Here is a 26,599-nt window from a genome sequence, read left to right as displayed (position 1 = left end):
AAACCTTATTCGAAGCCCGATCGCTTGATATCCATGTCAGTATGGTTGGGAATCACGCATGGGCCGTCGTAAGATAGGTGAGGTCACGTGACAGCGTTTCACACGTTGTTGAGCGTTCACTACGTGTGCACCGTCGCATAGCTTTTGCGATTCCCGCTCGTTTGATATCCATGACGCCATGGTTGCTACTTACCCATGGGTCGGCTAAAGTTACGTGAAGTGACGTGGTTCTTTTCCACGGTCCGCGAAGCTCGTACCATCAGAAACATTTGTTCGAAGCCCGATAGTTTCATATCCATGTCAGTATGGTGGGAATCACGCATGGGCCGGCGAAAGATTCGTGATGTCACGTGACGCCCTTTCCCGCACGATTTGGCGTTCGCTACGTGGTTATAGCTGCAGAGATTGTTCGAAGCTCATTCATTTGATATCCATGTCAACAGGGCTTGTAGAAAACAAAATGATGAGACAACACGTGACACTCTTTACAGCCAGTTTTTGTCAGCTTTACAAATCAACGGATTGTTGCTGAATGCCCTTTTGTTTCAAAGCACGTCAGCAAAGCGTCAAATGGCTACGTTTTCCATGACCTATTCATGGCAGTAATATAATGTCAATAAAACTGCATTATTTTGATTATGTATCGCGCAGGAAACGCATTTTTGTTGACAACGCTTTTCAAGAAAGCTCTTCTGTTATGTTTGGTCGGCGCAAAACTATAACATTTCGTAATTATTTTGAACTTCCTAGAACACGTCCACAAATGCATCTTTAAATTAAATTCGCTGGCGTTAGAATTAAAATACGTGGCGTGTGGATTAAAAACTTGAACCAGGGATTAAATGTGTGGCAGGTGGAATAAATTGAGTGACGCTCGGGCTAAAATAGCTGGCGCTTGGATTACTTCGAGCGGGAAAAGCTGTAGTCGAAATTTAGAGAGCACAGCTATTCCGAAATATAAAGTTAAAAACAAAACAAAAGGTAAGGAGGTTGGCCAGACAGTATGCACGGACGGTTACAGAAATTACTACAAATCTGAGAATGCAAGATCGAAAGAGAGGCAATTTGGGCACAAGTGCAGAAGAACAAACATCAGGGTATCCCAATATCCCGCTATCCGAATATCCGGGTACTATTGACCGAATAACCGATAACTCCGGTTATCCGGTTTTCAAATTCGAATAACCTACGAATCGAATAACCGGATAGCCAGGTTTTCCGGTAAACCGGTTTGATGTTGCTGCACTAGACGGAACTGAATGAGAAGAAGGATTCTGGGGAAAAAAGGGCAGCGCGGATCCACCGAGTGGCGCGCTGCTGAAGATTACAGATAGAGCTAAGCTTCGGCAGTGATTGGCATTCATTGTGATGCTACAAGTTTATTGCAGATATGATTGAAGACGGGGAGCAGCCACCTTCAGCCCAGGAAGAATAGAGCAGTGTCTGCGCTCCACGCCGCAGTGGGTCCATGTACATGTCAAGTCTCAATGATGAGGGGACCTGACCGCGAGTAGAACTGACATAAAGAAAAAACTGTGTTCGTGCAACAAAAACGCATTGATAAGCTTAGAGATATAGTCATTGCTCAACACTTTCGAAATGAATAATAATATCTTGCTATCGACATTAAAGCAGCCTTTCGATAGCAAGAAAAGGAATCAGTTTTTCTGGTTCTGAACATTGAATAGCAGGCACTGCGAACAGGCATGAAATTCTGCAAATATCTGTTTAGGAATATCAGATAGGAATAAACATTGAGATTTTCATTTGTACTTTCTATTGCTGGAGAAACCTTGTTTGAAATGGCTCCCATAAACATGTGGTAACAATTTTGGTATAATACAGCTGAAATGCATGAGTAGCTTAAGAAATCTGGATTACTATAAATAACAGTGAAGAAACTATAATATCTAATAACATTGATGATATCATAATAATATTTATTGCCACAAAACAGGCTAACCGTGAGCGGCGAGCGAGGCTGAGCAGAAAGCTGAATAACCCTAGGGCAAGTGCGCCTGCCGTAGGCCTACGGTCCTGAATTATGGATAGCGCGTATTGATATTGCCTTCTTGCTAAAAGTTGAGTATACTACCAGCGCGAGACACAAGACAACGAAGTGGATGAGATGCGTGTCTTTTCGAATGCTATGTTACAACGTACAAAAGTGACGGTAACTGCTCAAAACATTGATGCGTCGGCTTTTGTGCATTTAGAAATATTCAGAGTACTCCCATGTATATATTCACTGCACACGCGCGGCGATGGACGAACCAGGCTAGCGCTTAGGTTGAATTTCACAACACAATTTTCACTCCACGTTCAGGAATCACACATATCATTTGCGGCTTCGTTCAGGGGCAGATGTGGCCTTTCGGGTTGGTGCTTGTTGTTGCGCTTGGCGCAAGAATATGGCTAGGAGCAGGCACCGCATATACGCAATCACGAACAATATACAGACATTTCTCCAGAAGCTGACGCCGAGCACGGGTAGCGCGAGGATCTTGTTAGGCTGACACGACGACTTCGTAGCAGACGAATTTCGAATACTGCATATGCGGTGAGGGTAGCTATATGAACTTGTCGATAGGTCATCTTGTAGATTGTTCTAGCGCAGGCAGAACGAAACGGTCATAGAAGGCAGATGAGACAACACGCAGCGCTGAACCGCCTGCGAACAGCTGCTTACGTGCGCCATGTCGCACTGAACTTCAGAAACCGCCGCTGCGCACTCCAAAACAAATCTTACCTTCAACACGTTTTAGAATCATAAAACACGCATATTACTTGCTCCCAATAAAGAAAGGCCTATAATATTATAATGCAGAAGTTTTATTCATCACAATAAAAGAATTATGCAGCGTGTGCCACGAAACCTGGCCGTAAGCTACCCTGGGCGTAGCACCAGTAGCATTGTTTAAATCGCAAGCATGTGAAATCGCATTGCGACGCGTGCGACTGCACCGACGTTCGTCGTTCCAGTCGGAGCGTGTGAAACAGCCTTAAGAGATCCTGCGTTAAAGCAGTGGCCAGCACCATCTGGATTTGGGCGGGCAACCGCTGGAAAAATAGCTCACGTTCGACGGCGTTGTCCGCGGTGGAAGTGCGTGGACCGAGAAGGTGAAGCATTCGGCGGATTAACTGGCTTAGACTTTGATTGCCCAGCTGTTAGAATGAGAGTAGCTGTTGTATTCGTGGGCGTTCCGGCGTAGCTGTACGATCCAGTATATCGGACTTGATTGCATCATAAGGCGACGCTGGGAGGGTGTGCGCGAACGAAAGGAGAAGGTCGGGAATCTTGTCGATGACGGCCGCTGGAAGCGCGTCGACTACAAGGATATATTTGCGAGTCTGTGACGTAATCCACGAGAGTTCGAGACCGGTCTCCGCTTGGATAAACCTCGCCGTTGGGTTCCGCTCCCAAAATTCTGGCAGGCGGATAACGTTCGAGACAAACGCAGCGATTGAAGCCGGCTCAGGGGCTTCCGGAATGGTCGAGTCTGACTGGCAATCGTTGTCGGTGTTCGACCTGGCTCCGCTTCCTTCTTGTGAGGGCAGTTCGACCAGGCAGAAGTTTCGCGTTGATCCTTACGTCTGCGCCAACCAATCGTAGAGCACATGAGAGAAAGAGAGAGAGAGACCACGAGACGTTATTCCAGCAGTCGAGCTCAAACACAACGTCTATCTTTTAAAGTTTTAAAACACGGACGCGAGCACGTGAGGGTTGGACCCTCCCGTATCTAACCGTGCGTGAGTTAGCCGTGTTGTCTGGTGTCGTCTGCTTGCAGCGAAAGAGAGACGACTTACGTACGGCATAAATTCGTGTTTTGTTTCTGTCAGTTGCATCCATGGTCTCTATATATTTTTACGTTATATATGTATACTAATGCGATTGAGTCGTGCCACAAGTAAGTAAATTTGGGTAACAGGTGTGAGCTTCTTGTGGTGCCTGGTACAACTATATCTTTATGGAGGGGTACGGGTTGGGGGGGGGGGTCGCGGTTGCGCGATTCTCTCCGAGCGTCATGGTGGTCTCGATGACGACCGTTCGGGTTGGTCAGCGGTGGACAGGTGTAAACTCGGCGGTGCGACAATGACAAGGGATCCTAGTGGTCAATTTGCCCTCCGTCTGCAGCGATTCACATTTGTAGCCGTGCTTTGCAGTTGCTGAACACGGATGCTCGCATCATATCTGTAATTAAGGTGAATGCTTGTTCAAATCTTCTAAGGTATTTTCAATTCTTCGGCGCTGGCAATTGCTGCTCGGGCGTACACTTGGCCTTTTATGAAGCCCCACAGGAAAAAGTCCCACGGAGTGAGGTTAGGTGAACGCGGAAGCCACGGCATGTTGGGCGAACCTCGACCCACCCACCTTTTGGGAAAGGTGTCATTCAGCCACTGACGCGCGCTCTCCGCCTAGTGAGCTGGCGCGCCTTCATGCTGGAATATGGAGGCATCCTTCTGCATGTGGTTTTCATCCAGCTCAGGAAGAAGTTTTGTCTCCAGCAAATTTTTGCACGATGCAGCAGTGATTGTCGTCAAAAAAAGAAAGAAAGAAAGGCTCGACACGTTCCCTCTAAACGCCGGACCAAACAGGCAGTCCCTTTGACTTCACCGAATAGGTAGTAAGAAAGTTCGGGTCAGCCTTCGACCAATACCTGGTGTTCTGACTGTTGAAGCTGCCAGCCAGCTGAAACGGCGTCTCGTCACTAAACATCAAACAGAGGTGCCCCGTGTAAATTCGTATTCTGTCCTTCTCTGCCAGAAAAAAAAGTCTAGCCGACAGGCCTTGGTTCGAGAGCTGCTGCAGCACTCTTAGCCTGTAGGGGCGATGCCCCTTCTGCAGCGCTTTGCTCACAGTTCTGGAACGTGCTCCGAATAATAATGGGCGCCCCTAGCGGATATTGTAACACTTGAAATAGAAGCTCCTTCAGTAGCATCCACTAAGCTTTGGTGAGCTTTCCCCTTGCCACTTCTTGGCATCTTGTGCAACGTGCCACTTTCTTGAAGTCTCTTCTTGCACCGCAGGATGTTGCCTCTAGGGGGAGGCCGCCGGCGAAACCTCTCTTAGAAGGTTGTCTTGACTACGCTCACTGAGCCTGCCTGCAGCAACCACGCGATAGCCCCCGCCTTTTCCTTTGAGGAAAACAACGACATTATAAAACCTTGCCAAAAGAAGTCCCACTAGAAAAGTGCACCTGTTGCGTTGACAAATCTTCGGTGAAGTATAAAAAGACGTGTCCTTCCGCAGCAGCACGGCGAAAACAGTTGACACGAAAGCGATTGCAGCAAATATTGGTGGAGAAAATATGTTTATTTGGATAAAAAATGCGTTATTGTGCTAGTTTTGCAGCAAAGCAAGCGTGGGCGTGTTGAAATTATAAAAGAAAACTAAGCCTACAAAACGCCACCTTCAAATCGGCCGCTTCCGCGGTGGCAGCTCCATTTTTTCCTGCTGCGGCAGGAGGCGACCGAGGTCACTGCCAGGTAGGGGCGGCCTTGCGGGCGACATTGTTCGCATATACGAAAGCCGCTCTTTATTCTTGTCTTTAAGAAGAGGCGCGTAACGGTGCGAAGTGTTACACTAAACGACGTAGACTCCTAAATGCAATCTCTCTGCAAATTTTTCGGCGCGAACAGTACAGCGGTGATCGCAAAATCTTTTTTCCAACATACGCAAGCCCTCATTTGCAGTACCCCTATGCAATCACAGAAAACAGAAAAGGCAGCGTGCGTAATCTCAGCTTTTCTGCTTGGGAAAACACTCCACAAGCATCCAGAGAAAAATGTGACCAGAGATACAGGCAGAGCAGCTGAGTAGCCATGGGGGCCCCCTACTGAGCAGCTAGCAGCTGGCGGTCGAGCGCGCACGGAATAAAAAACTGCGGGTAACCAAACGCCTCGGCAAATCTTCAATTTCCTCGGTGATCTCGACGCAAGAGGTGGCGTGTTGGGTCACCACTGTAGCTTCGCGGAGCGTTAGCTTGCCAAGGCTGGTTGCGTGACGCAATGCTCCCTCCTATCTTTTTCCTTCCTCCATGCTTTTCTCACACCCTTGCGCGCAGCAGCGTAGAGGCATTCTCCTGCGTTGTGCCAGGTGCCTCACTGATCACATCGCATTATAAAGCAGCACACTACACGAACGACGGTCTTGAAAACTTGCGAGGAATAGGGTTTGCGCTCGTTCGGTTCCCCGCTCGTGGTTCTCTGGCGCCCGCGCGATTCGTCACGGCCGCCATTGCGACGGGCTGGCACCACAAAATGCGCATACGTCACGCTTCTGTCACCCCTTCGAAAACCGAGTGGGATCGCCTTGTAGCGTCTCCTTGTTGGGCTTGGTGGTGGGTGGCCACCATCACCGCCGGATTTTCCAACTTTGTAGGGCAAAGGATTTTCCCCCACTGCCTGATCGCTCCCTGAAAACACAATCATGAGGCACGATCATGAGTGTATTGTGTGGCAAAGCTTTCTTGTTACTGCCTTAATTACAAGTATTGGAAATAATTAATGAGCCCTGTTCTCCTTTCTATGTTTCAATAGTTTGTTGGTGTTTGTGTTCGCCATTGTCCACAATGAAATATGCAAAACATAGGGTTATAATTGCGCTAAATAAAGCAAACATTATCCGTGATGTGCAGGCTAACATTAAAGTGTGAGTTAGCTACAGTCTTTGCAAGTAAATATGAAGGCGAAGGGTCCAGAGCAAACTAGGTGTGTTTTACATACGCCACTCAATTTACCCCGCTTGCATGGGAGGAATGTTTCCCACATGAATTTTTATGTGAAGAGCGAGAACTATCACAATCAGCGCGCGCAATCAAATCTGTGTGGTGCAAATAGAGCATATGCGAAAAAATTGATTAATAAATACTTGAATGTGTGGGAACAAGTTTTAAACGAGTAAGTCATGTGCGGCAGCGTTTTCAAACGCGTGATTTAATTAAAGACAACTTGCGAAGTTTGGGAAACTACTCAAAAGAAACCGTTTTAGTGGAAACTGGAATGTCTTAAGCTATTATTGTGCGATTGATCGCAAGCGTCCCTGCTCTCAAGACCACCCAGCCATAGCCTGTTTGCTGGGCTGCAACTGTGATGACTGTGTATGAAGCTGTTACATTGTGTTAATGATTGCAAGTGTCCGTGTTTATGCCCATGTATATAGTGTACAGAGACGCTTTCGTATGTCTCCCTTGGCGGTGAGAACGGGCTTTTGTGTAGCCACATAACTTCGCAAACCAGTACTCTTGAGGCGTCGCGGTATGGTAACGGAAGCGTCCAGATCGAGCAGTTCCCTCGGGGACTGAAAGAGATTCTCCACTTCTGCAGGGGGGCGCTGCGAGCTGTCAAGGAGAGTGGACGCATTTCACGTCGGCTCCATCGAATCGATGTCCTGCCGCCAAACATTTGTTCTGCACCGCCCGAAACCAGTTGGACTACATCCGTGAAGTTACCAGGAACCCGTGAACATCATTATTATCTAGGTGGGCCAATTTTTGGCAGTTCTACGGGACTCTATTCTTCAACCACGCGAACGCCGTAGGCGCGGTAGTCGCGGACGCGGCACCAGACGCGGCCTCCATGGCTCTCGTACGGGGCTATGACCCAGACAGCATGCGAGAAATGGAGCTTTCGACCGCGGAGACGCCAGTTTTTTATGAAACTACGGAGCATACCATCCAGAAAAAGTTGGAACAGTGGGAGCGAGCAACCTCGACGCGCGCCCGTTCCGAACATCAACGCAGCCACGGTGGCGGCAGTGACGGCCACGTCACCACTCTGGCTCTTGGCAAGCACGCTCAAAGTAAACGCTGGAAGCCACAAGTCATGCCGAAATTCGGAGCGGACGACGCTGTGGTCATAATCAAGCCAAAGGGAACTCTGAACCTCGCACAATTTAAGGGCAGCAACCAGATCGGGGAAGCAACGTACGCTGCTGCCGGCATTCCGCGGGCGTCGCAGGCGCTCGCTATTTGGCCGGCCTGGGACCAGAATATAATTATTATTGGCATCAAGAACGCCCAACTTATTCGTCAGGTCCTTGCAATCGGACAGCTCCAATTCGGAGGACAGGCCCGAGCGGTTCAAGCCTACCTCAAGTCATCAGACAACACAAGCCGTGGTGTTATTCAAGTGGATCCCACAGCCACTGAAGCGGATATTACTCAAGCCATTTATTCGCCAGAGGAGGCTCCATTAGTAGGAGTCCGAAAATTAGGAGAGACCAACGTAGCAGCGATCACGTTCGAGGGCCGGAGGGTGCCTTTCAACGTTTATTATTGGGGCGAAGCTGTGCCGGTTCGCCTCTACCGCAAGACGACGCCAGCCTGTCCCCGCTGCGGCACGATCGGACATCTCGCCGATGTTTGCCCTAATCCAAAGGCCGGTCGATGCCAGACTTGCGGCGAGACGGATCTAGAAGAGGGCCACGAGTGTCAACCCAGCTGCCTCATTCGCGGGGTCCCTCATGCCACGGGATCAATTCAGTGCACGCAAAAGTACAGGGGAGGCGGTGCTGGAACTGGGGCCAAGCGGAAGCCCGTCAATGGAAAAGCCAGTCAGCAACATCACTCCAGGAAAGCTGGAGGGAGCGAAGCCACCGACCTGCAAGCTCGGACGCAGGGGGCGACCCCTTCGCCTCGACCGCATGCAGGAGCCTTCCGAGGGGGCCCTAAAGGAGGCAGTCGTCCAGCAGACAAGCACGATGGACCAGAGCCACAACCCAGCCCCGGAAATAAAACGAGCAGCAATAAGGTGAGCTGGGCCAGTGTGGTTGCCTCCCCTCCCCTCACGTTGTCTAATGAGCGACTTAGGGCTGAGAACGAAAGGCTCAAACTAGAAATACAACAACTTAGAGAGAAGACGGCAGCGAACAATCCAGGAAACTCTAGAGCACTTCAGGTACCCTCAGCTCAGGCGATGGAGGAGGACAACCCTCCCCCGCTGCCGTCAGGTAGTGCGACTAAGTCACCCCCTCGTATGTCAGAATTCGGCCGAGGAGCGTCGGGTGGCAGCGTAGCGTTGGCGGCTGCACCCTCGACAGAGGAGTGTACGACACGCGCAGATGTGGACGCAATTACAAATAAATTCAGTTCATGGATGGAAAGCATGGAAAAGCGCATGCGAGAGGAAATCGAGAAAATGGAATGTCGCATGCTACCAAGCCTACAGGCTAGCGTAGAAAGAATTGAAGAGACGATAAGCAAAAAAATTGAGCAGAATTTACAAGGAATGACAGAGCAGACGATTCATAAAATGTTAGAGCCACATTTCTCAAAACTCCATGCTTACGAGATTAGGATTGACCGTAAGTTACAAGAATTCGCTGAATGCTCGCGCACTAAGACACCCAGATTGACAGGAAAAATGGGCACCAGGCAGATTGCGTCTGATGATGCGCTTGACCTGAATAAAGAACAAGGACTGACCTCTTCCAGCTTGCAATATGGCTCGTCAAACTAAGTTAACAATGTTACAATGGAACTGCAGGGGTTTTAAACGTAAGCGGGAATCTCTGCAACAGTATGTGGACTGTCTAGATGAGAGGCCGGATGTAATCGCGTTACAGGACGTTAATGTCGCAGTTAAACTCAGGTCGTACAGTACGCATCAAACTAACACTTCGACTTGCATACTTGTACATAAAGAAAGTACGGCTTCAACTATAGACCTCGAACTTAATGCTGAAATAGAACATGTGTTTATTCGCATCCTCCCTAACACTCGTTCCAGTAAAGGGGCGTACGTACTTAACATATACAGCCGCCCTAAACACAGGACAGCAGTCTTTGACGAAATTTTTCGAAAAGCAATGCAGGCTGCAAAAACTGCGCCTCTCATTATAGTGGGGGATTTTAACGCGCACAGCTTTCTTTGGGGCTACAACAACGAAAACGTAAAAGGCAGGAAACTGGCAGCAGCAATATCGGATATGGCTCTTACTATTCTGACGGACCCGCAGCATCCTACAAGAATAGGCAATAGCGTTTCAAGGGACACATGCCCAGATTTAACGCTAGTCAAAAATGTTAAAAATTGCGAGTGGAAAAATACGCACGAAACCTTAGGCAGTGATCATTATATACTCCGAATTTGCCTAGACCACAACAAGCCTCGTAAACACAGGGGACAAGCTCGGCTTACGAATTGGTCGCTTTTTCGAGAGTCCAAGGGTCCTCAGCTCGACTCGCCTATTGAGGATTGTGAGCAATGGGCTGAGTCACTTCTGGCTGCCAGAGAGAAAGTTACGAGAACGCTGCACACCTCAGAGGATGTCCCGGCAGTCGACAACCACCTTCTCCACCTCTGGGAGGCCAGGAGAGGCCTCAGCAGACGGTGGAAAAAGCAAAAACACAATCGCAAGCTTAAAATCAAGATCGCTGAAATTACACGACAAGCGGAGGAATACGCGTGGACCTTAGCCAAAAACAACTGGCTAATCAAGTGCGACTCATTAAGAGGCGGGCTTGGCGTAAAGTCTACGTGGAGCCTCCTGCGATGCCTCATCGAACCCAGCAAGACGAGCGGAGAGCAGCAGCGGAACCTCAAGAGAGCCCTCCACGGCTATGAGGGTACGGATGAGCAGCTGGCGCCGGCCCTGACGAGCAAATACCTCTATACGACCAAAGATGACGAGCCTGTGTTGCAGTATGAAGGCAAAGATAATCCAGAACTCGACAGAGACTTCGAAGTAGAAGAAATACAGGCGGCGCTACTAACCATGAGAAGAGGTACGACGCCAGGACAGGACAAAGTTACAGTCGGCTTGCTCGCCAACATGAACAAAAAAATGCTAGGCCAGCTGACGGATTATATCAATGAGTGCTGGAGAGCTGGCAAGCTGCCCCTGGCGTGGAAATCGGCAGACGTCAGCTTTATCCCTAAGCCGGGCAAAGAGGTAAATATTAACAACCTCCGTCCGATTTCGCTCACGTCATGTGCCGGCAAGCTGATGGAGAAAGCAGTGCACGCCAGACTTTCAGCGTATTTGGAGGAAAACGATTACATGCCCCACACCATGTTTGGCTTCAGGGAGCGCCTATCCACGCAAGACGTACTGCTGCAGCTCAAGATGGAAGTTATTGACCCACCCAACAAACGCAGTAGCACAGCCATCTTAGTCCTAGATCTCAAGGGCGCTTTAGATAATGTGAAGCACTCAAAGATCCTGGAGAACCTGCGGAAGACACAGTGTGGAAGAAGGACTTTTGAATACATCAGAGACTTCCTACTAGACAGACAGGCTAATGTAAAAATTGGAGATTTTAGGTCCCAGCCAATCCCTATGGGCACCAGGGGTACGCCACAAGGAGCCGTCCTCTCCCCTCTGCTCTTCAATATTGATCTTATAAATTTGCCTGAGCAACTCGATCGCATAGAAGGAATTCGGCACGCCGTCTATGCAGATGACATCACGGTCTTGGTGACGAAGGGCAGTCTGGGGCAGATGGAAGAGGCGCTGCAAGAGGCTGCTTCGACAGTCCAAAAATATGCCGAGGAGTGCGGACTGCGCTGCTCTCCGGAAAAATCGGCACTTCTTATCATGCGCAGACGAGAAGATGAAGCCCCGGTCAAAATTAGGGTGCACGACGCTGCGATCCCTGAAGTGGAGACAGTGCGTATCCTGGGATTACTGGTTAACAACAAGGGTGTCAACGCAGCAATGATTGCTCAACTCCGTACATCATGCGAACAAGTAATGCGAATGATCACACGTATCACCAATAAAACGAAAGGGATGATGGAGAACGACACTCTTCGGTTGGTCAAAGCCTTTATACTCAGCAGAATTGTGTACGTAGCTCCGTACCTTCGGATGTGGAAGTGCGATTTAAAATATTTCGATGTCATGATCAAAACAGCATATAAGAAGGCACTAGGACTGTCGGTCAAAACATCTACAGAGCGCTTACTGCAGTTGGGGGTGCACAATACAACAGATGAGATAATTGAGGCCCACCTATTAAGTCAATATGCCAGATTGGCAGGAACGAAAACAGGACGCAAGGTACTAGAGGACCTAAATATCGGCTGTCCTTACTATACGGCAACAAGACAAGACGTTCCGAAAGAGTGGAGGGGCAAATTCGCGACACTGCCCCTTCCTAAAAACATGCACCCAGAATATCATCAAGCAAGGAGGAGGGCAAGAGCCAAGAAAATGGACCAGATCTATTCTAAATTAGAGGGGGCCTTCTTCGTAGATGCTGCAGGTCCGGTGGGAGGAGTCTCCACAATATCTGTGGTATATGAAGGGCAGACGGTCAATGGACTTTCTGTTCGGCACGGGGAAATTGCAGAATTGGAAGAGGCGGCGATCGCCATGGCGGCTTCGCATCCTAGTTCAGAATACATCATTACAGACTCGCAAACTGCATATAGAAATTACACGCGGGGCCGAATTGCACCGCTAGCTTGCAGGATCCTCAAACAATCTGGGGTCTTCGCTTCGCGCAAAGAGCTGATTTGGGTGCCAGGTCACGAGGGTGCAGAGGGAAACGAGCGTGCACACGCTGCCGCCCGAGCTTTTCTTCCCCGGGGTCCCTCCTCCTCCCTCCCCGAAGACTCGGACTTCCCAGTGCCATTAATAACTTATGCAGACGTATTACAACACTTGCGCTTATCGCGACGAAAATACCCGGGCCCAGTTAACGGATTAGACAAATCAGAAGAATGCCATTTACGAAGGTTACAAACCCTGTCATTTAATAACCCAGTGAAGCTACATGCTATTGAGCCACAATCTTTTTCGGCCGAGTGTAAATTCTGCGGGCGTAAAGCAGATTTGTACCATATGGTATGGGCCTGCCAGGCTAATAGTGCCTTAGAAACTATAAAACAGCCAACGTGCGAAGCATGGGAGGCAGCCTTGTCCAGCTCAACCCTCTAGGACCAGCGAGCCCTCGTGGAAAGAGCTAGGGCGGCGGTCTTAGCCAACGGAATTCCGGAATAGGGATCCGACCACCCTTCTCCTAACTCCCCTCTTCCTTTTTTTTCTTTAAGTGAAACGTTTTCATCATCATCATCCACTTCTTCAGCTACCATAAGCGCGTCTTCATCTGTCGTTGCCCTTGCCCAACGTCGGTCTGGGGCGTCAGAAAAGATGCCTTCCTTCCTGATTGCTTGGATGATCATATTGACACTCTTCAACGGCTTCTGCACCAATGTGCCGATGGTGTGCTGAAAATATTCTTTCAGCGAAAGTTTTACCATTATCCACCTCTTGTCTTCAGGAACACGGGTCTCACTCTGAGGTGGCTCTGATAAATGCGGTAATGTGAACGAATATATACCTTCCTCGAACAGAGGGATGGTCCTTGTTACGCTCACAAGTATAATACACATGACTCGCAAAAGCTTAGCTACAGACCAACAATGATCTGGGAACGTCGGCAAAAAATAACATAGTTTCAAGTTTATTCATACATCGTGTTGAATGTGGTTTCAAGTTGAACACTGTTACCACTGTTGAAGCGTACGGCTCCCTTGTTGCGGTGCGCGTGTAGCAGACGACACGCTCGTGCTTCCGTGACGCAATGCGCGCGATGATAGAATTCTCACACGCCAGACCCACAGCGCATGCGCACTGCTCCTCGGTGACCCCGCTAAACTGCGCCGGCAGTACGGAAAGCCACGCGCTCCCGTGTTCACCCTCAAAGAAATCGCGACTGTATACGTATATTCCGCTGAACAAAGATAATGCACCATATACCATACATTTGGCCTCGCTTAAAATGCGCTTAAAATGCTAGTTTCGGTCCACCATCTAGGGGTCCGACTGGCCACCGGCGCTTTCAGAACAAGCCCCATTGAAAGTTTATATGTAGAATGAAATGAACGTTCACTCCATCTGCAGAAACTTACATTAGCCAAACATGTTTTCTGAAAGTTCACTCTAATCCTCAACATTCATGTTTTAATACCGTCGACGATATGGCATATGCTCCACTCTTTCGTAATCGGCCCTTTGTAAGACAGCCCTTTTCACTGCGTGTGAGGGGCTTAGCGTTGAAATGGATGTCCCACTCCTCAAACATCGCTTAATGCCTCCAGCTATGCTACTACCCACTCGGGGTGGCAGCTGATACAATGTGACATATCTTTCCTACAAGTTACAAAGCACGCTCCAGAGAGTGTAATCCAAATGCATTTCCGGGAACTCCAGAACAAGCACTCCAGCACGGAGTTCTACACAGACGCATCGAAGTCAGATGCCGGAGTGTCCTATGCAGCCGTCGGTCCCTTCTCGGAATCCGATGTACTGCATCCGGAAACGAGCATCTTTACGGCTGAGGCCTACGCACTATTGTCGACTGTACAGCATATAAGAAAACCAAAACTAAAAAAAAATCAGTTATGTGTACGGACTCGCTAAGTGTTGTGAAGGCCTTGATCTCGTTCTCTAAGCAAAAAAATCCACCAATTAATGAACTCTATTTGGTCGTTTGTAAAGCATGTATGTCTAACCAGCATGCGACTATATGCTGGGTGCCTGGCCATCGGGGCATCGAGGGTAACGTTCTAGCGGACCAGATGGCCACATCAACTTCATCGTATGCTGTTATTCCGACCGCGCTGCAGTCCCTGTCACATACTTGAAGCCTTTCTTAAGAAGGAAACTACGAAACCACTCGCAACGCTTGTGGGACGTGGAAACAAATAATAAGCTGCACCTAATAAAGCCCAATTAGGTTCCTAGCCTTCTGCAACAAGATCACGCCGAACAGATGTCCTATTTTGTCTTCTTAGTATAGGACAGACATTTGGCACCAATAACTTTTTACTCACTGGAAATGATCGTCCAACCTCCGGCAGATGCGGAGAGAGGCTGACCGTCCTTCACGTCCTCCTGGAGTGTCGGGAAGCCGAATATGAGAGCACGATTTTCCCCTAGCATACCGGCAGCACATCCCCCTTCATCCTGTAATGTTCCACGGCCCAGAACCGCTTTGACACCAACGCAGTCCTAGGTTTCCTGAAAGGTGTTGTGTTACTGGCATTAGCGCCATACATTTGTAGCGCTTCCTCTCTTCAGGGGATGCCGCTGTGATAGTTGTTTCGTATAGCACATGCCCCTAAGCCCTTGTGTTGCAAGGGTTCTGGCGAGGCAGTATTGCTCAAGGCAATTTTAGCATCCGTCATATTTTGTATATTGCATCATTCTTAACTAATGAATTTTAGTGTTCATTGTACATGTGAGTAATCATTGCCATAATTTTATTACGCGTAGGTTTTATGTAATTTACGCCAACTCTTCTGGCCCTTTACAGCCACGTCACATTAAATTCACAGAACCCATCAGAGCACTACGAACTCATAAACACTAGCATGGCGCTCTCTGGCCATACCTGGCCCTTGCGCCATTAACCATCAAACATTCATCCATTCTCCTTCGACAGATTGCGCCACGCTGCGTGACCAGCCCTGCAGCGTCCGGCGCGCCGCGAATTACGTTTGTGAGTAATCGTCCTAATTACTCCAACCAGTCTACTTTACCAACAGCTATTTCATGCTTACGTCTACTCTCGATTACGGGAGAGCCAGGATTTTGTTCAAATTTCGCAAGTTTTTCGATAGCATCCGTGATCACTCTCTTTTCCAAGTCGCAGCTGCAAGCCCACAGCGCGCCGCGATAACGTCACGTTTCACGGGGCGACACGGGCAAGGAAGCACGGAAAGCCAAGCTCACTTGTTCTTTCTTTCTCTCTTTCTTTCTTTCTTCTTCTTTTTTGCTGCTCGTAAGGTTTTCGATGCGATCACTTCGGGACTTCAGCGAAACGCGGCGCGCAATTTTATTGGCTGCAGCCAGGGAAGAATGAGAAAATGGAACTTCGGAAAGCGCAGGAAAGAAGAGGACGCATTTCGGCGGATTGTTGGGCGCCTTTCATCTTTTCGACACCGTCAAAATGCTGGCAAAGCCCGGCATTTTAAAACGCAGCTCTTTAGACGCGGGGTGCCGGCAGCCCCGATGCAAGCCGGACCTCGCCGGATTCGGAGGAGCGCGTTCGGCGCTTCGCGATTTCCTGCGACGGAGTGACATGATGACGAACGCCGGGTCGCCATTGGCTGCGGCGGCTGGCGTGGTCGCCTCTCCCTCTCCCCGCTTCCACGGTGTTGCCATGCGTTGCCTTGGTCGTCAGTTGCGCGTGCTACCTTCCTGCGTGTAGGTGCTATCACCGACGGCCTGCGAAAGAGCTGCTGTTGCCGGAATGGCCGTCCTGAGAAGAGTGTGACCGATGCAGCAGTCGGGGAACGAAGATGCCGACGCGGTGAAGGCTCCTCCTGTGCCGCCTGTACTTCGAAGCAGGAGCCGGCGCGTGTGAGTAGGCTTCGAGAGTGTTCTGAGCTGTGCCGACCGACGCGGTGGCAATGCCGAAGCGCTTTAGCTGCTGCGCACTGCTCGTTTAGAAGCGGCGAAGGGGAGGCGCCACGTACAACACCAGCAAATTCGCATTTTAAACACACCCACAAGCGTCACAGACACGAATGCATCCAAGAATACGCGTTGTGCGAACCCCAACGATGTGTGTGTTATGTGATATACTTCTGTGAAAATTTCATTCGCGTGTTCGCGCTCGAGAGGTCTCCGTGCTTGTGACCGTTTCTCGCTTAAAGGTTGGTTCCCTTATAATCGTACCGACTCCTTTCTGTTTGTGGTCGTTTTGTGTAAAGCTCTAACGTTTTCGTATGTGAGAAAATTTCAATAAATTTACAGTACTGTATTCAAGCTTCTGTGGTTCTGTCGCATTTGTTCACGGTTGTAGGTTCATGTGGTGTTGTATCGACTCACCTAATTTGCTGTGCCGTTTATATAAAGATACAGGAAATACTTTACTTGTTATACAATTCTATTACCATTTCGGTCAGAATGCGCCCTTGGCCGTGTTCTGTTCCATCTGTATATTTGGTTAAAGCTCTATCGACTGGCCTGGTTTACATTGCCTTTTGTGTAAACCTAAACGAAGTATTTTATGTGGCCCACTTCCATTAGACATTCTAGCGTGAGTTACGTCAATTCGTACAGGGTAGCATTTTGTGCTCCGAAGAGTAGACTACAGCATAAGATAAGGGTGCCGTATAATCGCCAATTGAGATTTGAAGGAATTGTTTTCACCATAGCGTCCACCCTTCTGCAGGAAGACTGCGAAGTGCAATATAAATGAATTGTTCAAGAGCTGGTCGACTGCAGGCTCCTGTCATCATCTCCACTTAAAAAAATTTTGTTCAACTTGACCGTTGTATCTTTTACACTACTAACGTTAAATTTCCCTCCGATGCCGAATTTTTCACATAACGTGAATGTCGTGCAAGTTCGCGTTGGTGCGTAGCGCGTGCACGTGTTTTGCGGGGACAGCTCAGATATTGCGCTTTTTGCTGTGTTTGCTGGCGGTGCAAGGCTGCCCTATGCGCTGGTATGAAGCCCCTGACGTTCCCATAGGGCCAATGGGGCCGATTTTCGTAGGCGACGCTATCGCCGCCTGGATTCTTACGGTAGTTGCTCTCATACCAGAAACATGTTTACCAATAATAGATACTGTTTTGAATATTACTCATGTACAGTGTAAATTTAAAAACGACAGGTGATGTCTGGTTAAGTTGTTGCTTAGAAAGTTGAATGTGTATCGAAGGCGCGATGACGCGTGTGAGGAGTGCCGCACAGCAGACAGACGAGCGACGCTGGCGTTGTCTGCTGTGGCGTCGCCTCCGCCAACGGCGCACGCTGATTGGCTATTTTAGAAAAGCCAGAAAGTAAGCATCGCCACCCAGTGCCGGCTTGGATCATTTCAACGTCATGGTGTCGATGGGTGCTTTTGACATATATGCAACAAATGAACACGTCGTTTGGCGTTCGTTTGGTGTAGTAGAGACTGGAAAGGTAGCTTGTAGTCTTTCTTGGTGGCGTCTTACGCGCGTTGTATTGCGGCGATATCTGTTGATAATTGTGGTTCTTCTGTTGTTTCGATGGCAGTGTTTTGGAGCAGCTTACAGTTCCGTCATGAACAACGCACTGCTGCTCGTGTGGTTTCTTGCCTGACGGCGTGAATGACGTACCCGGCCCAGCCGTGACGCCTTCGCCATAACGGGAGAGGCTTTTCGGCGACACTTCCGAATGAAGAGTACTGTCCGACTGCTTTGCAGTGGTCTGGCACACCTGCTCCGCGGGGGGCCCGGCGCTGAGGACCAATTTATCTGCGTGCTCAGGTTCTTTGCAACATAGGCAGCGTGGCAGTCGGCAGCGAGACGACTATTGACATGTCACAGGCGTATCGCCAAAGTCGCCCTGGCCGCGGTTGCCAGCGATCGAGCAGTCGTCAAGCAAGGACTGTTGCAGGACGGCAGGCTCGGGCGTGCGATTTGGTCTGCTGATGGCACTTTCATCGTAATTGTCGCCCCGAAGCTCCCTCCTGCACAGAAGGCTAAGTAGCCGTTGCCGGGACGCGCTTAATCCAATGTACGTTTTAAACGAAACTGCACTGATGGAGCGACAGTTGATAGACAGCCATTAGCATCGCTCGCACTAGTGTCTGATGTTTTCCTGGTGTGACTCGTACATGAGGGTCCTCCACATTAGTACCGCGGTTTGCTGGCTCATGTCACAACGCCCACGTGTGGTGACACGCGCCGCTTCGCAGAAGTAAAGCCCCGCAGAAGCACCGTCAGCGGCCGCATTGCCATCCAAGACGGCGAGTTCCTGCTGGTAAGTAGTGACGAAATTGCTTTGGAAAGAAAACAGTACGCGGTGCGTGATTGTGTTGTATAATGTGCAAGATGGCAAAAATCTGTTATCTATGTGTGCATGTGACAGTGCTTATCTCCTTGAGCAATGGCTCTTGACGCCTTCGCCCGGTCAGCCTGCCCTCCACACACTGGAAGGACGTTACAACGCTGCCCACGCTTGCACAAGACCAGCGTATGACCGTTGGATGCATCCTGAAGAGCCACTTCCAATGCCTGCAGCGTCACCGCGCCTTGCATTACAGCCTGAAAAGGCAGCAACAATTTCGGCAACGTGTGCGGCACTACAATCTCTGCATTGACGCAGACATGCCGCATACGGGCCGCTTATTCCGGGAACAAGACGCCCACGACGGCGAGCGCCCGTATGCCTCCTGAAGCACAGGTTCACACAGTGCAGCACCGCGACACAGACAGATGCTATACTTGCGCGGAAATTCAGCACGTGCAAGACAAATTGCGTTAGCCTTCCGCGCAACAGGCACGTACAGCGCATAGAGAGCAGTTTGTAGTGCACGACGTCAACGGTAGGCTCTAGCAGTGTTTTGAGCAGCATTGGATGACACACAAAGATGTTTACCACTCCTCCCATGTACTTCTGTAAGATATGCTGCCGCAGCTTCTCAAAGCGATATGCTGACACTTGTCCTGTGCTGGATGTATTTGTGATTTTGTAGCGGTTCCTGCCACCCCATGCTACTCCCCCGCAAGCGCGTCTGCGTCAGCAGGCGTTTGATGTGTTGCGTCACCACGTACCTGAGCGCACGAGCGTTGGATCCTCCCGCCTTTAACCGTGCGCGGCTTAGCCGTGTCCGGGGAAAAGGGGATCCAGGGCGTTGAGCCATTGCTGGTTGTTTGACCTTTACGACCCCTGGGCGGAGGCAACACACCCCTTTGGCCTCGGCTTCACGTAGACGGCACCCCCGGACTGACCCACCCCGGGGAAATCAGTAGTTGCCGTTTCCTGTCGCTCTCTCCCTCGAACCTTCGTCTTTCTCACTTTCTATCTTTCCTGTCTACTACTCATTTCTTCTTTCCTCCGATCTTCCAGGCAGCAAGGGTTAGCCTTGTGTGGCTATCCTACCTTGGGTACACCGTATTCGGTTATAGTGATGGGGTACGGCTTCCGTCGTGCACTTGGATGTATACAAGCTGTGCCGCGTCCGTCGTTAGGCACCGTGGTGGGCGGTCGGCGCTGTTGCCGAACATACACATTTTCTTATAGCAGCACAAGCCTCTGTTGTCCATGATCGGTAACTCAAAAAATGCCGCACCGTTCGAATTCTTTCGGAGCAACACTCCATCTTTCCCTAAGTACTATGTTGTCCACAGCAAAATCAGCAGTAAGAAAGCTCTCTCCATTGCCGGTGGCCAAATGCCTGAAACATCAGGCCTATTCTAGAATATGCATGCGTTATCTGGGATCCATACAGTATAAACCTCACAGAAAAAATAGAACGCGTCCAAAAGCAAGCAGCACGCTTCGTAACAGGAAATTATAATTTTACTACCAGAGGATCCAGAATAAGGGAAGGGTTGGGTTGGAAAACTCTTTCTTCACGCAGGAAAATCCTAAGATTCAAATTCCTTTACAATATATATAAAAGTAAAACTGGTATCGACAAAACACTGTTCATCAAGGAGCCGCATTACGTTTCATCTAGGAGAGACCACGCTAACAAAATTAGAGCTTATCAGTGCCGTACCAATGTGTTTAAGTATTCATTTTTTCCTAACACGATTAGCGATTGGAATGAGCTCCCTAATGAAGTGATGGCAGCTTCTAGTTTTGAAAATGCTATTGAGAGTCATATTCTTTGATTGTTCTGTTATTCATCTCTGCACATACGCTACTTTTTTTTCTGTTTTGTTAGTTAGTTATTTTGTCACTCACTTTGTTATGTACTTTGTTAGTTTCTATTCCGCTTTTGCGAATTTCAGTGCTTAAACTATGTTCTATTTACTGATGTATTCTTTTGATGTTGCTGAATATGTTTCCATTGTGACCACCTGTATTTTAACCCCCCTACGATAATGCCGTACAGGCGATGTAGGTATACCGAATAAATAAATAAATAAATAAGACAAAATCGGACCGACATACAACACCTCGAAAATCTCTAGCAGAGAAGCTCTCTGAACTTGCTAGTATTGGCGACGCGGTAGTGTCAGCCCACAGAACACCTAATACAAGCAGAAAAGAATAGCAATCCGCAGAAACGACGAAGAAATCCCCACCAAACATGCTGTACTCACCTCGGGAACAAGCGTAATGCCTACATCGCTCGATGCAGCTTATGTGAAAGTCAATGCGAGTACATATATCCCGAACCCCAGACGATTTTTCAGTGCCAAAGGTTCGGACATGCTTCACATGCATGCCGAGCCCAAACACCTGTGCTAAATGCAGCTCCAGTGGTCGCCAATCTGACAACTGCACCTCCGCCACATTGTGTGAGCTGCAAAGGAGATCACTGAGGTTACTCGCGGTCTTGCCCTTGCTGGAAAAACAAAAAGGTAATTGCATTAACTGTTGAATGAAAAAAATCTTGGTATTTGAAGCAAGAAAGCGATTGTCATACCTTTCGCGAAGAAGTTATGCCGATGTGACACAGGCGGGTGCAGCGTCACAGAGGCCTCCGGAGTCCTCCCAGCTAAAAATAGTCCCGCAGTGACCCTCCCCCCCCCCGCCCCGCTCCTGCCCCCGTGGTGGAAGCAGCCGGCGCTGCTCTATCCTCTTCAAAGGCCGTGCAGACACCAGTCCCGCAGGGCCCTATGATCAAGCGAACTTCAAGGCCTGAGACGCTTGTCTCGGCGCCCAACTCTCGTCCTCCAGCGCCTGAGAGAGAGAGCGATGGAGGTCGACGCAAAAACCCCGGTGTCATCGACACCGATGGACAAGCGCTCTCTCGAGTGCGGAAAGAGGGACAAAGTCCCAATAACCACTCTAAATAAGAAAGCGATAACATGAAGGTTATCACTCCTTTGTATTATTAGCCTTTGTTAAATCTATCGCCTAACAACTTACCTCTTATTATTTCCCTAGTGCTATTTCTTACCTTTCAATTTGAAAATGGCGTTTATTCGTTATACTTGTAGATGTCTCATTCACAATTCAGGTGACATAAAATACATCAACAGCTTTCCGCCAGTTGGAGTGCGTCTCCAGGAAACAAATCTCGGCCCCAAAAATAGTCAAGTTCTCTAAGGTTTCACGGTTGTCCGATGGGACCGCGAATGTTGGAGGCGTTTGTCAGGTGGAGTAGCTATAATCGTACAGGGGGCACTCCTATCCGAAATGTGCAATTGAATACATCTTTAGAGGCCGTAGCTGTCACCATTCTATCTTACAAGACCGTCACCATTTGTTCACTGTATATTCAACCCCACACCCATCTTACTGCTAAATAGAAAATTTAACAGATCAATTATCGGAACCTATTCTTTTATTAGGGGATTTTAATGCTCATTGTACTCTTTGGGGCAGTCAAAACTGACGGAGGACAGCTGGTTGAAGGTTACGTTTAACCAATGACATTGCGTTTTAAATTCAGGTGCCCCGACCTACTTTTCACCAACTTTTAGTTGTTTTAGTTGTTTAGATTTACTTTTCCAGAAGAGGGTTGTATCGCCGAAAAAGACAACGGGACGCTTGCTAGACGGGTCCCGTCTCGCTTGCTATGTTGTCTTTTTCGGCGCTACAACCCTCTTCTGGAAACATGCGCCAACTAGCTCCCCAACAAGTATTACTAGATTTACCTTCTTGCTCACCGTCTCTTTAATTATCTTAAATAGGAAACCATCGACACGTCATATGGTAGTGACCACTTACCCGCAGTCATTAAACTTTTATCATCACCATCAACCTTAAGCACTAGGCCACGCCGATGGAAATTACAGCTCGTAAACTGACTGATTTTTATGGAGAACTCGAAACTGGATTTCTTCTCGCCAGACCTAAGCGTCCATGAACTTAAAGAAAGATTACTGAAGTCATAATCTCAGTGGCAGAAAAGCCGATATCCCAGTGATCGGATATTGTGCGCAAGAAGCTGTACGCATGGTGGACGGAAGGAGTATTCCGACGCTAAAAAAGAACGAAATAAGGCCTGGGGAATCCTATGGAAGTACCCCACCTATAGCAACCTCTTAAAACTTCCAACAAGCCAAAGCACGATTTATTCAGGCAATCGTTGCAAAAATATACATCTTCAATTAATAGTATGGTCACATCAAAACGAATGTGGGACCAGGTGATGAAATTTAGAGGAGAGTGTTCATTTTACACAATACCACTGCTTACGTGTCCCGGCACACAACACTACAGGACCAGGCCAACCTATTAGGTGAACACTTTTACATCTCCAGCTCAGCACACTATTCATACATTTCTAAAATGTAAAGAATCGGCGAAGAAACAGACTGTTCACCACTGGGGCCTGAGCTGAAATTTATAATACCCCCCCCCCCCCCTCAATGCATAAGTTAGTTTTTTCTGCCGATAAAAAAAAACGGCAACAGGTCTTGACAGTGTCGATATACACAATGCTGGCACACCTATCTCAAGCATCGGTAGGGACACTTCTTAAATCTTTCAACAAAATATGGGAGTCTGGGGTGATGCCTACAGACTGGACAAATGCAGTAGTAGTGCCATTTATGAAATCTGGTAAACCCGCAACATTCTTAGCAGCTATAGACCCATTGCATCGGGTTGTCTTGCCAGATCCTATGAAAGCATCTATCATAAGCGTAAGACTCGCATTCATTCCTGAAACAAGACGCCTAATAGACATGCGCCAGTGCGGATACAAAAAGGGCGGCTCCACCACTGACCATATCGTGCGACTGGAACAGGAAATACGTGACGCGTTTCTATACAAACAATACTGTCTCACGGTTTTCTTCGATTTAGAAAAGGCGCGTGATACGACGTGGCGATATGGAACCTTGCGAGACCTGGCTGACCTGGGAATTCGCAGTAGAACGCTTGTGTATGTGATTTCATGTCAAATGGAACATTTCAAGCACGTCTCGATACAATACTTTCACGGACATTTACACAAGAAAATGGCGTTCAACATAGGTGGAACGCCATTTAATACTGAGCACGATCCTTTTCATAGTCAAAATGAACTCAGCTAATAAGATATTCCCATCTCTGTTGTGCACTCATATGTCGACGATCTGTAAGTGGCTTGCCGCGCTTCAAATCTACCCACTTGAGAAACACAACTACACATAACCATAATCTTACACAATGGGCTCACAAAAATGGATTTCATTTTTCAACAGACAAAGCTGTCACAGTTCTCTTTTCCCAGAAGGAAGGGTTACACTGCACTCCAGTTCTCGCATGGTATGGTACAACGCTGGCGGTCAAAGACTACAAATGTTTAGGCGTAACTTTTGACAGAAAACTGAATTTCCTGGCCCACATTAACGCAACCAAAATTAAAGCAAATAACGCACAAAATATCATTACTTTTATCGCGCAAGCACTGGGGATCTGACTGAACATTTCTATTACGTATATACCGGTCTCTTGTACGTAGCATCCTCGACTACGGTAGTGTAGGTTAGGGTGCAGCTAGGCAGTCCTACATCAAGTGACTCGATCCTGTTCATAATCTCGGCCTACGACTGACGAGCGGTGCCTACAGAACATCGCCTATCCAAAGTTTATATGTTGACTGTTATGAGCCGTCCTTACAGCACCGCAGAGCACTACTTACACTTTCCAAGATACTGAGAATTCGGGCATCACCACAACGTATATGCTACAGCATCGTAACACTGCAAATCACAGGTACACTATACAAACAAACCGAACCTGCTTCACGATGCCTTCTTGAGCCGCTGCTGTCCTCTGCCGCGTCAGCGAGGCGGGTGGTGGATTCTTCAATCCTCCGCAGCACCGCACCTGGAATGAATAATCGTGATGTAACGGTTCGCATCAGCTGCTGATTACTCGCAACCAGCTCAGGGCTGGAAGCTGCCGTTGTCAAGAATTGCAACGTGCACAACAATTCCCTCTCTGTTGAACAGCCACTGGTCTGATGGCATCCTTTGGCAGTGTGAAGCGTCTTGTACAAGCTATGCCCTCTTCGTTTGGACAAAGACCTGCTGGAACTACTCTTCCGTGATTTATTCAAATGCATCTCTCACCACCAAACAGCACTTTTCAGCGCTAACCAACCTTTTTCCCGGCGGTTAATCGTTGGCAAGATACGATACCGAGCCCTAAAAACAACGCGTACTTCTGGTTTATATACCAAGTTGGTTTGTTTTGCAGATTCGTGATGATGACAGAGCATTAGAATATATATGTCCTTCATGTAAAATGACACCAAAGGGTCTACCAACATGCAGCATCTCGGCGCCGTGTTCGAGGCTGCGGGCCCACTGCGACGACGTGGTCGAGAGGGTGTCCACCCGTCGCGGTCGCTGTCCACGTGGTGGCCGTGCAGCCAACTGCAACACTGAAAGCATGCAGCATTTTCCACAGTGGCACTGCATTTTATGGTATGCATAAAAGTGGCTGTGGCCATGTTATGGCTTATTGGGCTAGTTCAATAAGATACGAGAGCGTAATTTTATTTAACAGCTTGAGGATCAATAACTTACCAGGGGTGCGATCGCGCAAACAGCACGCTTTTCCCTTCTCTCGCTTGCCCTCTCGTGATTCGTTGGCGCCCGCGCGTTTCGTCACTGGGGCCATCGCGCCGGGGCGGGACCACAAAATGCGTTTACGTCACACTCCTGTCAATCATTCCAAAACCGAGTGGAGTCAGCCGCTAGCGTGGAACGGTCGACAAGGGCATTCATTTCGAAGAATGAATGGCCGTTGCAATAGCAGCGCTAGTAGCAGACGATGCACCTGTCGTCTGCTCGTAATGTCGTCGCTCGCCGAACATGGCTGGCCCTGGCGGGGGTCCAGCTTTTCGAGATTAAAACGCGATCCGCAATCGCCGAACATTTGCGATGTTCATTATTGAAAACAACTCTAATCACAGTGAAATTAAATGTTGTGCCTGCGCTGTTTTAATTTTGATTGATGTGAGCGCATTTGTCGAGAAAGCTCGCCGTTTCACGTTGTGCTCGGAGAATCGCGTTCATTGTTCGGCGGTTCGGAGCTCACGAGTCACGATGGCCGCTCCTATTGTCGAGCTTTTGGAGTCTCTCGGGCAGCCTCGGCGACGCATCTATCGGGAAGCATTTGACGAGCTTACCGAGGAAGAGTTCCGCAAGCACTTCAGGCTCTCGAAGAGCACTGTGCGCTGGCTCTGCGAGCAATTGGAAGACGCGATCGGTGGCCTTCGAACCGGTGGCATCACGACGCAAGAGAAGGTGCTTTGTGCTCTCCGTTTCTTCGCGACGGGGAGCTTCCAAAGATCCATCGGCAGCGGAGAATTCGTATCCATGGGGCAGGCTTCCGTGAGCGAGAGCATTCACGCAGCTGCGGAAGCAATAACCGTGGTGGGCCGGCAACAGGGTTGGGTGAGCTTCCCGTTGACAACGGCCGGCAAGGCTAGTGCAAAGGCGGCCTTTGCGGATCGCGGCCGCGTTCCCGGTGTAGTGGCCTGTGTCGACGGGACGCTCAGCGATCAAACAGCCTGAAGGACTCAGTCCGGGCGAGTCTGCAGGCTTCATGTCAAGAAAAGAGTTCTACGCCTTGAATACTACGATCGTAAGTACTCACGATCTGCCATTTTTTGCACGCTTTCATCTTTTATATAGGTTATCGGTTTCATGTAATGTCGTCGTAGTGTGTACAATACTGGTACCGCGTAAAGCAATATCGATCGTGATCGAGTCCGTTCGGAATTGGATTTCTCGGTCCAGATTGACTCTTAAGCTGCGGGAG

Source organism: Dermacentor variabilis, chromosome 8, assembly GCF_050947875.1.
Source record: "Dermacentor variabilis isolate Ectoservices chromosome 8, ASM5094787v1, whole genome shotgun sequence".
NCBI classification, from domain to species: Eukaryota; Metazoa; Arthropoda; class Arachnida; order Ixodida; family Ixodidae; genus Dermacentor; species Dermacentor variabilis.
This window is presented reverse-complemented; position numbering follows the sequence as displayed.